At 38.7% G+C, this 17,353-nt stretch overlaps 2 pseudogenes; one reads left to right on the top strand and one right to left on the bottom strand.

Moving 5' to 3' along the window:
* Window positions 1-3,079: 3,079 nt before the first annotated feature.
* LOC128581644 (serine/threonine-protein kinase PLK4-like) lies at window positions 3,080-5,983 on the bottom strand (annotated as a pseudogene).
* A 240-nt stretch (window positions 5,984-6,223) lies between these two features.
* LOC128580975 (SAFB-like transcription modulator) overlaps window positions 6,224-17,353 on the top strand; it is a 28,147-nt pseudogene continuing 17,017 nt past the window's right edge.

Genomic DNA, 17,353 nt, shown 5'->3' with positions numbered 1-17,353 from the left:
CAGCTCAGGTGTATGTGGCAGCTGCCTTAGCTGCTTGAGCCACAGGTACCAAGCCGAAATATGTTTTTTAAACTTTTGACATCCATTCTATGTTCCTTAAAGCTAAAGTGAGTTTCTTGTAGACTGTAGATAGTTGTATCTTGTTTTTGTATTTATTCAGCTTTTTGTCTTTTGCTTGAGGAATTTAATGCATTAAAAATAATTGTTGATAGGTGAGGACATTACAATTTTGTTTGTTGTTTTCTGGCTGTTTTTATAGTTTCTTTGTGTATGGGTTTTTTTATTTCAAAATATTAAGGGAATACGTATGTTTTCATTATATGGATACCTTGTATAATACTTAACTCAGGGCTTTTAGTATTCATTGTACCCAGTAGTTTTTACACCCTCATCTCCTTCTTTGATTTCCATTGTCATTTATATGTCTTTGTGCCCATGTGTGCCCATCATTTAGTTGCCAATTATTAGTGATTATATATGGTATTTGTTTTTACACACATGTACTTTGTGATTTGTTGACTTTGGGAAAATGTCATTCCACTATTCTTATCTGCAAGGTTTCTGCTCAAAAACCCATTGATAGTCTTAAGGAGGCTCCCTTGTATATGACAAATCATTTTTTTTCTTATTGCTTTTAAAATTCTCTTTGTCTTTGACGTTTGACAATTTTTTTATTATAATATGTCTTGGTTTAGACCTCTTTAAATTCAATTTATTTGTGAGTTTTGGGCTTCATCTAGATTCCATGTATCTCCCCAAATTTGAAAATTACTACTATTATTTCTTTAAATTGGCTTTCTACCTCCTTTCTCCTCTTTTTCTGTTTTTTGTTTGTTTGTTTTTTGTTTTGTTTTTTGAGACAGGGTCTCATTCTGTTGCCCTGGGTAGAGTGCTGTGGCATCATAGCCCACAACAACTTTTGACTCTTGGACTTAAGAGACCCCTTTGCCTCAGCCTCCCAAGTAACTGGAGCTGTAGGCACCCGTCACAACCCCCAACTAGTTGCTCTGGTTTTAGTAGAGATGGGGTCTAGTTTTTGCTCAGGCTGGTCTTAAACTCCTTAGCTCATGCAACCCACCCACCTCAGCCTCCCAGAGTGCTAGTATTATAGGTGTAAGCCACCACACCTGGCCCTACTTGAATAGTGCTTTAGGGTTTCTTTACTCTTTTTCATTTTTCTTTCTTTTTGCTTCTCTGGCTAATTTCCAATAATCTATCTTTGAGTATGTTGATTCTTTTGCTTGATCAATTATATGCTTCTGAACCCATCTAATGAATTTTTCAGTTCAGTTGTATTCTTCAACTCCTGTATTTGTTTGGTTCTTATCATTTCTATCACTATGTTAAATTTCTCATTTTGTTCATGTATCATTTTCCTGATTTTGTTTAGGCATTTATCCATGTTATCTTTTAACTCAACTGATATGAAGATGAATATTCAGCCCTACTATGAAGCTAATTTATAGCTTTCATGTGAAGGCTATAACCCAACTATAGCACAAGAATATGGGGAAAGGGCCAAGGGAGGGGAGGGGGGTTTGAGGTGGAGGGAGGGTAATTGGTGGGGCCACACTTACAGTAAATCTTAGAATGGGTACAGGCAAAACTTACTAAATGCAGAATACAAATGTCTGCATGCAATAACTAAGAAAATGCGAACTGATGAAAATTTATTCCTGAGCATAGTTTGGCACCCAAAAGGGGAGCCACTCAGAATCACAAGGAACTAAGCAACCCGATGGAAAATTGAAAGGAAGGGATCCCACCCAGGAAACAGACATTTTGAATTTCCAAAATGGCGGGCACCTTCCCCCAGAACAACAGGAGTGATTAAATAGACCGGACCATTCCTGGTGGGGGATATTGGTGTGGGCTGGCAGTTCAGGCTGTGCGGCAAACTGGTGGGTGGCTGGACTCAAAATTCCAGATTCAAAAATGAGACTCAGAGCCACAAAAACTGAGTATAAGGTTTCCGCCAAGACCCAGCGGCAGCCAGCACCCTCCTTCACAGCCGATTGCAGTTGCCAGTTTCCAGGAGAACACAGGAGCAGAGTGGAAAGATTTGTGAAGCGTGGACTCCTGCACTGAGTTGGGAGGTCGGATAGGAGTGCTGTCTGGAACAGAGCAGCTGAGGTTGCATAACACTTAAGTAAAAAAACTTTTACAGAAACTCCAAAATGGCAATCGGCCAGGTAGGGTGGTTACCATGGTAACAGTATAAACTGTGAATCAGGTACAAGCCTGGGAACCACTCACAGCGCCACCTTGTGTCCAGAAAGTATATTGCATTATAAATACATTCCTACAAAAGTTGATCCCTACATCATACATATAGGTGTATATTTCTACATATATACAATAATAATATTTTTGTGGTTGGTGCCTTTTTTTTCTCTCATCATTTTCTTGGAGGAACTATGGTTAATTTTTATTTTATATATTTTTTAATTTTTATTTTTTCTTCTTTTTTAACTTTTTTACGAGCACCACTATTTTTTCTCCTTTCTCTCTTCCTCTTCTTCCATTCCTATGGTTTCTGAGAGTGCTAACATCAGATTTCTAGAGGGTTTTTTGTTTGCTCATTTTGTTTGTATGATTTTTACCTTTTTTTTAACATCACTGTATTTATTATTTTTTATAAAATGTATTTGCAGAAACGTTTCATCAGACACTGGTACTACAAAAATAAATATAAAACAAATATACACATTTACATATGTTACTTATACACATTATTTACATGTTCAAAAATTCCAAAACTCCAGCATGTTTAGTCCATGATTCTTAACATTCCTGAGAAGGAAAACAATAAAAGCACAAATATACCACATACCATTTATAAGTCTGGGGGTGTATGTTCTAAGAACAAAGGTATTCTCTTTTCGTCATGATCACTGTATTTGGTAAGTGATTCAAGTTTCATTCTGCTTTGTTCTCTCAAAATACATTCTTTAAGTATAGATTAAAATTCTCCTTCACAGAAAGCCTTTGTGAAAAAGTTATATTGAATAAAAAAAGTCATTTTACTTCAAGCTAACAAAAAGTTATTTTTTAAATATACGTCCAAGAGGAGTTTTAATTAATGAAAGCTAGGAGTTGGATTAGAAAACATCAGAAGGATGGAAGAAAGACACTGTAATTTCTGTTTGATGTATTCTGGTAATTTTTCATCTTCTCCATACTTGGTTGTTTGACCATCTGGTGATGTATAACTGATAGAAGATACTCCTGCCTGCACAACCAACTGGGACCCATCATTAAACTAAACCCACACAGCTCCACTAGTTAACTGTGTAGCCCAACCAACATTTTTCACAAAAACAGATTTTAAAAGTTGCGCTGATTTAGGAAGACAATCTTTTAGACTAGTAGAAGAGATGTTTGTTCCAGAAGCTATAGTTGTAAGACCAAGTTCTTCATTTATAACCATAGAAGGATTAAGTATTGGTGCTTGTGTTGCAGAAGCAGCACTATTCATCATCATTCTACTCAAAGCTGGTCTATCCCTTACTGAGTAGTTTGGATCCACAGAAGGAGGTGATATTGCTGTGGGTGAACTAATACAACCATGTTTTCTTCCTATAATTATTGGGAAAAAGGAATCATTCCTACTTTTCCTTTCCTCTTCTGAAATTATGGATTCTAGTATTAAACAAACATGATGACCCTCATTAGCATGGTCCATATATATTTTCATTTCCTCTTTCAAGCTATTAACTTCACTTTCACCTTCTAAAGTGTATTATTTCCCAGTCTTTTCAATTACATGAATTAAATCTTCTGTTTTGTGTATTTTTGCTCCGTCATAAAACCAAACTTCAAAATCAACATCAGGAGCATTCTCCATCAAAACACATTTAGCATAGCTTGTAAAGTAAGTGATTTGGGGAGATTTGGATCTTACAAGCTGTACAAATCTGGCAGCATATTGGTATTTTCTCCAGTACTTTTCTGGTAAATTGTCAAAGCTGTACCTACTGATGTTGTCAGTAGGTGAGGGTGGTCAATCAGTAAGAGGAAAACCTCTTCCATCATTTGGATAAAAAATAGTGATCATATTTTTATCACTAGATATCTGAAGAACTTCTTTCACACATTCTTGAGATGTATAGTCCTTTAGAAGCTCCACAAATACCTCCTCTGAATCAAGTATGCTCACCACAGCCTTTTTGGTTTTCTGTCTGATTGGTGTCAACCTGTGAGCAGCCAAAGGAGATGCAATGCTTCATAATGTACGTTTCTGATAACCCAATGATGGCTCCACACCCTTAGTCTTCCTTTGTTCAAAAAGAGGATCTATGCCAAAAACAGATTCTTGTTGAATTATCCCAGGTTTACTATGAAGTGCAGTCATATGTTTCATGGTATTCAGCTGTTTTACAGGATGTGTATTATCAGAAGCATTAGAGTTCTTTCGGGGTTTTATATCAATCCAAGCATTTCTTGACATGTTCTTCTGCAAATCTGGATGGCCTTAGTAGTCTTGTTTTGAGCTAATACTGTTGCATTCAGTAGTTTCTCTTAAATGAGCATTTATTTGTTGATTCCCAAACCACTGTTGTAACATTTCAGTCTGAGGTGTCTGGTCTGAGAATGGAAAAGGAGTTTTTCTTGGTCAAAGATGATTGGAGAGTGCTTGATTATTAGCAGGTCTGTCAAAAGATCCAGAATTATTGGATGTCTTTTCTTTAAATAAGGGGGAAACATTGATATTGTTTGTAGGTGAGTATCTCTCTTCATTTTCATCTACTCCTGATCTTTTGGGTTTTGAAAGCACTTCAGCTGAGTGACATATTTCCATTATACACGTTTTTGCTTAAGAGTTAGAAGTGCTGGACCTATCAGAGGAATGGGCTCTACGAAGGTAACGAGAATATGGTCTTTCTTCTACATCTTGGATTACTCTGCCCCTTTCACGATCACTGATTTCTTGTTCTTGATTTCCCCACTTATTATAAAAACTGCTTCCCTCTCCTGAAGAAGAAAAATCACTTGAATTTTTAGTCTTTGGAAATACAGTCATTTTATTTGGGAGTGGCTGACCAATCAAAAGTCTTCTTCTGTCAAATAAACTACCATTTATACTGGTACTGGAAGAAGCTGTAATTGCAGTAGAAATTGTGGTATGCCTATCAATTGAGTCTGCCACAGTTCCTAAATCCTTACTTTTTGTTGAAGAATTTTGGGACATAAAAGGATGGTCTAATATTGAAGACAGACTTAAACGATCTGCTGGATTTCTACGAAGTAACTGGTGAATAAGGCCTTTGGCTTCCCTTGACAAAAAAGTTGGCATTTCATAATCTGACAATACTACTTTATTTAATGTGTTCTTGACTGTGTCAGTGTCAAAAGGTGGTCTCCCAATAAGTAATGTATAAAACATACACCACAAGGACCAAACATCAGATTCAAGTTCATGCACACTTTGAGTTGCAATTTCTAGCGAAATATAATTAGGACTTCCATGTAACGTATACTGCTTTTCATGTGGCATTTTCAACTGAGTTGCCAATCCAAAATCAGCAATCTTGATGTTTATATTACGAGTAAGTAAGAGAATAGAAAGTGTGAGGTCCCGGTGTAATATACCATGAGAATGAAGATACAACATTCCTGTGATTACTTGGTGTATGAAATGTCAAGCTTCATTTTCTGAGAAGGGTTTCATTCTGTTCTTTAGATACCTGTTCATTTCTCCATTATGGCACATTTCTAATACCAGATACACATAATTGTTATCTTCAAAATAGTTATAAAGCTCCAAGATAGAAGGATGTTTCAATTGGCAATGTATTTTCACCTCATTTTGGACTCTCTGTAACATTCCTGCTTTGTACATGGATTTCTTATCTGTCATTTTGATTGCGACTTCCAAACCAGTGTGAATGGACTCAGCTGTGTAGACACCAGTAAATGATCCTTTACCCAGCAGACTTCCAACTTTAAAATCTTGGATCTTCTCCCTGATGCAGGTCGCCATATTTCCAAGCCCCGGCTCGTGTTTCCCGGATTAGCTGCCTTCATGCAGTCCCTTTGAGGCAGCGCTCCAAGCAGCCAGCCGGTCTTGGTGCCCATCAGGCTTGGCTCTTTAGGCCGTCGCTCCCAGCGATGACAGTAAAGCCACTAAAAGTTCTCCCTGACACAGTCCGACGCCTGGGTGGTGCCCCTGTACAACCATTTTGAAAAACTCCCACCTGTAGCTGTACCAGCTGGACTGGCGATGACGTAACCAGACTGGTCACACCGCAATGGCTGTACCGGGGCGCATATCCCTTATCCTTTTTTTCCCTTTTTTCTCAATTTTATGATTATCATTTTTATTGTAGTTGTTTTTTTGTTGTTGTTGTTGTCTCTCTGTTTATGTGTTTCTGATTGTTTGTGCATCTGTGGGCTTGTGTGTCCAGTAGCCTTTTTATCTGTTTCTTTGCTCATTTGGTCTCAATGAGTTTGGTGTTTCAACCTGCAATTTTGAACTCCCAGCACTCCCCTCCACTCTCACTTTGAGGTCTGGAGGCCTGTCCCCCAGGAGTCCAGGTTCTTGGGTGAATTCTCAAGGGGTTTGGACAGGACCTGGACTGTAGCTGGTCAGTGCTGATTCTGTGGCACAGGAGTGAGGAGACGACAGTTGGCTGAGAGGGAACCACACCGGAGCGGCAGTGCCCTGAGGCGCAGAGCAGCAGCCATTTTTGGCAACAATACGGCCCACCCCCGGAAATTCTGAAGCCAAAACCCCTGTCACCCTGGGCAACCAGAGGAGGCCGGGCATCTTCTTAGGTGGCAACCACCACAGAAAAGATCTGGGACTGATATACAGGCCCCATGAGTAAAGGGTTTGCCTGTGGCAGTACTGGCCTAGGTGGAGTGCGGGGACTAGAAAACGCACGTGCACAGCCAGGAAATTCCCAGGGCAGGGCTGACCCAGAGGACCACTTTACTGAGCCTAAGATGCACCCGGCCCCAAAGGGATCATCAGTCTATATACAAAGGAAGGCAGGAGGCTAGAGCCGACCATGCTACGAATACAAACCTGCAGGAGTAAAGACAGGGCCTGAGGCACAGGTTCTGGGAACTCAAAACAGCTTCGCTTCTGCAGAAAAATTTAGCAGGGACAAAAACAAATTCCCACAAAGTTGTTCTGTTCTGTCAGTAACATCAATCGGTTGCGAATGGAACTGAGTGAACACCCCCCAGCCTCCATCAAGTGCCCGAGGTTGTCAGGCCTCAACACCCCCTACTGGATAGAGGCAGAGAGCAGTGGCCTTGCTGAGCACATACAGATTTCCTTGTGGTTCAGGAAGGTGCAAACCCCTGGAGTATCTGCTCACAGGAGGCAACTGAGTCACAGCCATGTGGGGCTATCAGTGACTGGGTGTAACAGAGCTGCAAGGTGGGGAAAGAGGCATCAGACTTCCCAGACTACTCTTATTTGCTGGGTGGGTCCTCCTGACTTTACAGACCACCGGAGAAAGTCATATTTCAGTTGTCACCAGACCCCTGAGATCAGGTTCCCAGAGACCTTTGAAACTTCAATACCTGAGACAGGTGCTGACTGAGACAATTGATTGGGACCTTTTAAACTGAGCCAATCACCTGAAGACTATTCAAGTGGTGTCCTGGGTGTGTGGTTGTAGGAAGGTTTGATTTTCTTTTTCTAATTGTTGCCTGTGGGGGGCGGGGTGACTTAATTGCTGGAATTTTTCTATAGCTGAGACTTCAACCCAGAGTAACTGTTTCACTAGGGCTAAACAGAGACCAGCTGAAAACAAGACAGAACCACTTAGCCCCACCACACCAAATAGGTCCCCAGGTTCTCAGGCTGTAGCACTATACGGGTCCTCAACAAAGATGCAGGGGAAAAGTCAAACGGTGTAAAATAATCATGGGGCGGAATCAACAGAAAAACTCTGGTACCATGAATAACCAGAAGAGATCAACCCCCCCCCAAGGAAACATATGGTAGATATAAGTGAAGATCCCATTCACAAACAGATGGCCAAGATGTCAGAAATCGAATTCAGAATTTGGATTGCAAACAGGATTAATAGAATGGAGGAAAATTTGGAAGTAGAAATTCAAAGAGCAATTCAAAAGTCAGAATTGGAAATTTGAGAAGAAATTTAAAAATCGTCTCAAGAATTAAATGAATTTAAAGACAAAACCACCAAAGATTTTGATGCACTGAAGCAAGAATTTGCAGCCCTGAAAGATCTGAAAAATACAGTACAATCCCTGAGTAACAGAGTGGAGCAAGCAGAAGAAAGGATTTTTGACATTGAAGACAAAGCTTTTGAACACTCCCAAACTCTAAAAGAGGAAGAGAAATGGAGAGAAAAACAGATCATTCTCTCAGAGAGCTCTGGGATAATTCAAAGAAGGATAATATCTGCCTCATTGGAATCCCTGAAAGTGATCCTCACAAGGCACAGAGGCCCTTCTCCATGCAATTATGAAAGAGAATTTGTCAGACATGCCAAGAGATTCTGAAATTCAGAAAGCAGACAGCTTCAGAACCCCAGCACAACTCAATCCGAATAAGACATCCCCCAGGCATATCATAATTAACTTCACTAGTGTTAATATGAAAGAAAATTCTGAAAGCAGCCAGATGTAAGAAATCCATTACCTACAAATTGAAGAATATTAGAATGACTACAGATCTCTCTGCTGAAACATTTCAAGCCAGAAGGATGGTCATCGAGTTTTGATCTCCTAAAACAAAATAACTTTCAACCCCTGATTCCTTATCCAGGTAAACTGAGTTTCATTTATGATGGAGAAATTAAATACTTTAATGACATGCATATGTTGAAGAAATTTGCCATACCCAAACCAGTTCTTCAGTATATTCTCAAACCTATCCTCCATAATGACCATCCCAATTTTCTACCACAAAAATAAACTCACTCAGAAACTTTTGATCAAACTCCAACTTCCACAGTGGTGAAAGGAATACAAATGTCCACTGGACTTTCGAAAAACTCAATACCAAAAATTTTACCAGACTTATCAATACTCTCCATTAATGTGAACGGCTTAAATGGTCCTCTAAAAAGGCACAGGTTAGCTGACTGGATACAAAAATTCAGGCCAGATATTTGCTGCATACAAGAGTCACATCTTACCTTAAAATATATAGACTCAGGGTGATAGGATAGTCGTCCATATTTCAGGCAAATGGTAGCCAGAAAAAAGCAGGCATTGCAGTTCTATTTGCAGACACAATAGACATTAAACCAACAAAAGGAAGGATAAGAATGGTCACTTCATATTTGTTAAGGGTAATACTCAATATGATGAGATTTCAATTATGAATATTTATGCACCCAACCAGAATGCACCTCAATTTATAAGAGAAACTCTAACAGACATGAGCAACTTGATTTCCTCCAGCTCCATAATCATTGGAGATTTCAACACTCCTTTGGCAGTGTTGGATAAATCCTCCAATAAGAAGCTGAGCAAAGAGATTTTAGATTTAAACCTAACCATCCAACATTTGGATTTAGCAGACATCTACAGAACTATTCATCCCCAAAAAACTGAATACACATACTTCTCATCAGCCCACAGAACATACTCCACAATTGATCACATCTTAGGTCACAAGTCTAACCTCACTTAATTTAAAGGAATAGAAATTATTCCTTGCATCCTCTTGGACCACCATGGAATAAAAGTTGAACTCAGTAAAACAGGAACCTGCATACTCATACAAAAACATGGAAGTTAAATAACCTTATGCTGAATGATAGCTGGGTCAGAGATGAGCTCAAGAAAGATACTGCCAAATTTTTGGAACAAAATGACAATGAAGACATGAATTATCAGAACCTCTGGGATACTGCAAAGACAGTCCTAACAGGGAAATTTATAGCACTGCAAGCCTTCCTCAAGAGAACAGAAAGAGAGGAAGTTAACAACTTAATGGGACATCTCAAGCAACTGGAAAAGGAAGAACATTCCAACCCCAAACCCAGTAGAAGAAAAGAAGTAACCAAAATTAGAGCAGAATTAAATGAAATTGAAAACAAAAGAATTATACAACAGATCAATAAATCAAAAAATTGGTTTTTTGAAAAGGTCAATAAAATAGATAAACCTTTGGCCAACCTAAGCAGGAAAAAAAACAGTAAAATCTCTAATTTCATCAATGAGAAATGACAAAGACTAAATAACAACAGACTCCTCAGAAATTCCAAAAATCCTTAATGATTATTACAAGAAACTTTATTCTCAGAAATATGAAAATCTGAAGGAAATTAACCAATACTTGGGAGCACGTCACCTTCCAAGACTTACCCAGAATCAAGTGGAAATGTTGAACAGGCCAATATCAAGTTCTGAAATAGCATCAACCATATGAAATCTGCACAAAGAAAAGACTGGGACCAGATGGCTTCACGTCAAAATTCTACCAAGCCTATAAAAGAGGAACTAGTACCTATATTACTCAACCTGTTCTGAAATGTAGAAAAAGAAGGAAGACTACCCAACACGTTCTATGAAGCAAACATCACCCTGATCCCCAAACCAGGAAAAGATCCAACAAGAAAAGAAAATTATAGACCAATATCACTAATGAATATAGATGCAAAAATATTCAACAAGATCCTAACAAACAGAATCCACCAACACATCAAACAAATTATACATCATGACATCTCAGTTTTATCCTAGGGTCTCAAGGCTTGTTTAATATACATAAACCTATAAGTATAATTCAGCACATTAAAAAACAAAGACCATATGATTCTCTCACTTGATGCAGCGAAAGCTTTTGATAATATCCAGCATCCCTTCATGAGCAGAACACTTAAGAAAACTGGTATAGAAGGGACATTTCTTAAACTGATAGAGGCCATCTACAGCAAACCCACGGCTAATATCGTATTGAATGGGGTTACATTGAAATCATTTCCATTCAGATCAGGAATCGGACGAGTCTGCCCATTGACTCCACTGCTCTTTAACATTGTAATGGAAGTTTTAGCCATCACAATTAGGGAAGAAAAGGCAATCAAGGGTATCCATATAGACTCAGAAGATGATATGATTGTATATCTGGAAAACACCAGGGATTCTACTACAAAACTCTTAGAAGTGATCAAGGAACACAGCAGTGTCTCAGGTTACAAAATCAACATTGATAAATCAGTAGCTTTTGTATATACCAACCATAGTCAAGCTGAAAAAACAGTTAAGGACTCTATCCCGTTCACAGTAGTGCCAAAGAAGATGAAATATTTCGGAATTTATCTAACAAAGGATGTGAAAGATCTCTATAAACAGAACTATGAACTCTAAGAAAAGAAATAGCTGAAAACGTTAACAAATGGAAGAACATACCATGCTCATGGCTGGGAAGAATGAACATTGTTAAATTGTCCATACTACCCTAAGCAATATACAATTTTAATGCAATCCCTATTAAAGCTCCACTGTCGTACTTTAAAGATCTTGAAAAAATAATACTTCGTTTTATATGGAATCAAAAAAAAACCTCGAATAGCCAATACAACACTCAGAAATAAAAACAAAGCAGGAGGAATCACACTACCAGACCTCAGACTATACTATAAATCGATAGTGATCAAAACAGCATGGTACTGGCACAAAAACAGATGTTGATGTCTAGAACAGAATAGAGAACCAAGAGATGAACCCAGCTACTTATCCTTACTGATCTTTGACAAGCCAATTAAAAACACTCAGTGCAGAAAGGATTCCCTATTTAACAAATGGTGCTGGGTGAATTGGCTGGCAACCTGTAAAAGACTGAAACTGGACCCACACCTTTCACCATTAACTAAGATAGACTCTCACTGGGTTAAAGATTTACACTTCAGACATGAAACTATAAAAGTACTAGGAAAGAGTACAGGGAAATCCCTTGAAGAAATTGGTCTGGGTGAGTGTTTTATGAGGAGCCCCCCCCCCGCCCCCCGGGCAATTGAAGCAGCTTCAAAAATACACTACTGGGACCTGATCAAACTAAAAAGCTTCTGCACAGTCAAGAACACAATAAGTAAAGCAAGCAAACAGCCATCAGAATGGGAGAAGATATTTGCAGGTTATGTCTCCGACAAAGGTTTAATAACCAGAATCCACAGAGAACTCAAACGTATAAGCAATAAAAGAACAAGTGATCCCATCGCAGGCTGGGCAAGGGACTTGAAGAGAAACTTATCTGAAGAAGACAGGCGCATGGCCTACAGACATATGAGATAATGCTCATCATCTTTAATCATCAGAGAAATGCAAATCAAAACTACCTTGAGATACCATCTAACTCCAGTAAGATTAGTCCATATCACAAAATCTCAAGACCAGAGATACTGGCGTGGATGTGGAGAAAAGGGAACACTTCTACACTGCTAGTGGGAATGCAAATTAATACATTCCTTTTGGAAATATGTTTGGAGAACACTTAGAGATCTAAAAATAGATCTGCCATTCAATCCTATAATTCCTCTACTAGGTAGATACCCAGAATGCCAAAAATCACATTATAACAAAGATATTTGCACCAGAATGTTTATTGCAGCTCAATTCATAATTGCTAAGTCATGGAAAAAGCCCGAGTGCCCATCGATCCACGAGTGGATTAATAACTTGTATATGTACACCATGGAATATTATGCAGCCTTAAAGAAAGATGGAGACTTTACCTCTTTCATGTTTACATGGATGGAGCTGGAACATATTCTTCTTACTAATGTATCTCAAGAATGGAAGAAAAACTATCCAATATACTCAGCCCTACTCTGAAACTAATTTATGGCTTTCATATGAAAGCTATAATCCAGTTATAACCTAAGAATATGGAGAAGGGAGAGAGGGAGGGGAGGGAGGGGGGAGGATGGGCAGAGTAAGGGTTATTGATGGGATTGCACCTGTGGTGCATCTTACAAGGGTACATGTTAAACTTAGTAAATGTAGAATATAATTGTCTTAATACAATAACTAAGAAAATGCCAGGAATGCTATGATAACCAGTGTGATGTAAATCTGTCAAACTGTTTATAAAACCAGTGTATGGTGCCCCATGATCACATAATGTACACAGCTGTGATTTAATATTAATAAAAAAAACTAATCTAGAATAAAAAAAGAAGAAAATGCCACGAAGGCTATGTTGAACAGTTTCCTGAGAATATTTCAGATTGTATAGGAAACTAGCACATTGTACCCCTTGATTGCACTAATGTACACAGCTTTGATTTAATAATAATTAAAAAATTAAAAAAGATGAATATTGTCTATTCTTTGTTCAAAAATCTCCATTTCTTGTGGTTGTCTTATTTTATCTATTCTTGATTATTTGTATTCCTTATAAGTTTACTTTGTTGTTTATGCATTGAAAGTAGCAGCTACCTCTCCTAGTCTTATTATGAACTAGTCTTGACTGGAAGATGCTTTCACCCAGCAGCAGTGCTTCATATGGACTACTCTTCAGACAGTGTACCAAGAGGCCAGTGACAAGATCCCCTTCATGTTCCTGAGGAAAAGCCTCAGTTCTGTTTCTTTCAATCGTGCAGACCATGCCAACTATAAGAGGATGGCTGCCCCTTTTCTTTGTTCAGTCTTGTCTTGAGACTGAGCTCTTTCAATTTTGCAGTGCTCAGTATGAGGCAAGATACTGCCTTCTCTGAGATTACTCTGAGAAATCATTGTGTCAGGTAGCCAGTCTTACTTCCCTGCTGTGGGAGAAATCATGGGCCAGTCTTCTTGGCACTGAGCTATGCTGTTTTGGTGGAGAGACTGATGCAGGTAAGCTGAAATTGTTCCTACCCCATATAAATGCAACTGCTCTCAGTTTGTGCTCCTCTGGGGTGCTTCTCTTAATAGTTATTAGCTAAATTCTGGATTTCACTTCAAGGTATTTTAGTTTCAGTATTGCTGTTATTAATATATTAGTATTTCCCTGGACAAACAGAAAGCTAAGGCTTTCTACTCTACCATCTTGCTGATATCCTCTAAAATATATTAATCATGGAATACAAATAAAATAGTTTTAAATTGCTCATTCAGAGCTCTGTGAAAAAACAAATTTATTAACTGAGTTATAAGTACAGTTCTGTTATTTATTTATTTATTTTTTGAGATAGGGTCTTCTTCTGGTGCCCGGGCTAGAGTGCAGTAGTCTCATTATAGCAGCCTCAAACTCCTGGGCTCAAGTGATTTTCTTGGGTACACTCAGACAGCGTACCATGAGGCTGATGGCCATGTAATGTTTTATTTTATTATTTCATAGAGATGGGATCACACTGTTGCTCAGGCTGGTCTTGAACCCCTGGCCTGAAGCAGTCCTTCCCCTCGACCTCCCAGAGGGCTAGGATTACAGGCATGAGCCACTGTGCCCAGCCAGTTCTTTTATCTTTAGGTTTAGATTATATATTTAAAATATTATTTTCCAAATTTACTTAGATTAGTTTTTATCTTTTTTTTTCCTTTTTTTGAGACAGAGTCTCACTCTTGCCCCAGGCTAGTGTGCCATGGAGTCAGCCCAGCTTATAGCAACCTCAAACTCGTGGGTTCAAGCAATCCTCCTGCTTTAGCCTCCCAAGTAGCTTGGCCTACAGGCACCACAACAATGCCTGGCTAATTTTTTTATTTTTAGTAGAGAGGCAGTCTCCCTCTTGCTCATGTTGGTCTCAAACTCCTGAACTCAAGTGACCCATCTACTTCAGCTTCCCAGAGTGAAGGTATGAACCACTGCACCTGACCCCTAATTTTCATCTTTCAGTGTGGTTTTGTTATTCCTTTGTTAAGAAATCAGCTTTCAATTTTTTTTTTTTTTTTTTTTTTGGTAAGGATGAGAACCAAGAGCCATAGAGAGACACTGTCTCAAAAAAAAAAAAAAGGTATATTTGTCACCTCAAAGTATAATGTTAGCTTTGATGTTTTTGTATGTGCTGTTTATTGGGTTGAAAATTTTGTTAGGCTTCATGATCTTCATTTTTTAAATCATGGTTTGTAATAACTGACCCAGCAAAAAGACTCCTAAAGGCCCCTAACTGTCTCAGCCTGAGTCCCCGCACGTCTCAACCCCACCCCCTGGCAAAATCCGGGAACAGGTTTCAGAATAGAATAAGGAAGTTCCCTGAATTCTCAAAAACTCCTTGCCACAGGTAAAACAATAGTGAAAACTTACTCAAGCAGAGTTTCCCAAGTTACTAAGTCTCCTAAATTTGTCCCCATGCCAGCTGCAACCCCCTGAGCCAATTACCACACTGTAATCCTTTTCCTCAGGAACGTGAAGGGGATCTTGTCACTGGCCTCTTGGTACACTGTCTGAAGAGTAGTCCATATGAAGCACTGCTGCTGGGTGAAAGCATCTTCCAGTCAAGACTAGTTCATAATAAGACTAGGAGAGGTAGCTGCTACTTTCAATGCATAAACAACAAAGTAAACTTATAAGGAATACAAATAATCAAGAATAGATAAAATAAGACAACCACAAGAAATGGAGATTTTTGAACAAAGAATTGACAATATTCATCCTCCCAACAGAGTAGGGGCTGATCAAATTGAAGACATCTCAGTCACAGAATTCACAATGAATATAAATTGTGTGCAGAGTCACAGTAAATTTGTATCCATCCATGGAATCTTCCTTGAATGTTAGACCATAGAATACAAAAGACATAAGGCAGAAGCACTTGAGGTGTATGACCTTCCCCATGCCCAAGGCAGTCATCCCAAAAGGGAAGGGGCAGGGCAAGAGAGTTAAGAGAACTCCAGTTAAGGCTCTCCCTCTCTCTTTTTCTCTAGATAGGGCAGGAGAGAGACACTGTACATCAGAGTAGTACTTATCCCAGAAATGCCAGCTTGAGTTTCAAATGTAAATCAATTAATTTACCATATTACTAGACTAGAGAAAGGTAACAGCACTTATGAGATGTACAAAAGAAATTTGACAAAATTCATTATCCTGTTGTACTCATTTGCCACCTGTAAAAAAAACTTGGACCCCACTTCAGGTATAAATCAGATGGTGATTTATTACACCTGCGCAGGGGACCGCTGCCCAAAGAGCAGGCGGCCCGAAGTAAGGAGCAGGCTGATTTTTATACCTTTCTTTGTCCTATGTGGCAGGCAAGCAAGTAAGCACAGAAGCAGAACATGGTGGTTAGCTCAGGGCAGGGTTACAGTGTGGTAATTGGCTCATCTGTGACTGAGATGTCTTCAATTTGGTCAGCCCCTACTCTGTTGTTAAATTTTGGTAAGGTTCCATGGTGATTTCTCCACATTCTTATCTTTGTCATATCCTCTTCTCACCACTTACTCCAACATTGAGAAAAATCATGGGTTTCTGCTTTCTTAGAAAAGCTTATTATTTAGATTTATCTGTATTCTTGGACTTCTGATGTGTTTTTTTGTTTGTTTTGTTTTTGTGTTTGTTTGGAGACAGAGTCTCCCTATGTCACCCTCGGTAGAGTGCCATGGCATCACAGCTCACAGCAACCTCAAACTCATGGGCTTAAGTGATTCTCTCGCCTCAGCCTCCCAGTAGCTAGGACTATGGGTGCCCGCCACAATGCCCTGCTATTTTTTTGTTATTGTTGTCATTGTTGTTTTTATCAGGCCCTGGCTGGTTTCATACCCACCAGCCTCGGTGCATGTGGCTGGTGCCCTAACCACTGAGCTACAGGCTCTGAGCCAGACTTCTGATGTGTTTTTAAAAGGTATGGTTTCATAGCTTATGTGGCTTATTAAGAAAGGGAGATCAACTCTCAGAAGTTCTATATTGTAATAGGAATATATGAGAAAAAAAAATTTTTTGTTTTTTTTAATTTTTGTGGAGTTGTACCTTCAGGGGAGACCAAATGGTCTATGAAACTAGTGTATGATGCCCCATGATCACATTAATGTACACAGCTATGATTTAATAAAAAAAAAAAAAGAAAGAAATAGGACTTTTAAATGTAATTCTGCTATGTGATACCAAATTCCCTTTATGAATGTTGTTGGAGTATTTTTTTATTTTGAGTAAAGTTAAAAATAATTCCAGAGGAAAATGAAAAAGGAATTTTAGTTTTAACAGCAAGGCTTTTGTTTCCAAAAAGTTGTTTTGCATTTATAAAATATTTAAATGGATATTTTTAAATGGTATTGTGATTTATTTTGTATTACAGGCAGATACTTTATATATTATTAATTTTCGTTGTACTTATTTTTGCATACTTTCTTTTTTTTTTGAGACAGAGTCTCACTTTGTCATCCTGTGTATACTGTTGTGGCATCATTGCTCCCAGCAGCCTCAAACTCTTGGGCTTAAGTGATCCTCTTGCCTCAGTCTCCCAAGTAGCTGGGACTACAGGTGCTTGCCACAATGCCCAGCTAGCTG

Source organism: Nycticebus coucang, chromosome 3, assembly GCF_027406575.1.
Source record: "Nycticebus coucang isolate mNycCou1 chromosome 3, mNycCou1.pri, whole genome shotgun sequence".
Lineage (NCBI taxonomy): Eukaryota > Metazoa > Chordata > Mammalia > Primates > Lorisidae > Nycticebus > Nycticebus coucang.
Note: the sequence above shows the minus strand (reverse complement) of the source record. Positions and strands in the feature narration are given on the sequence as shown.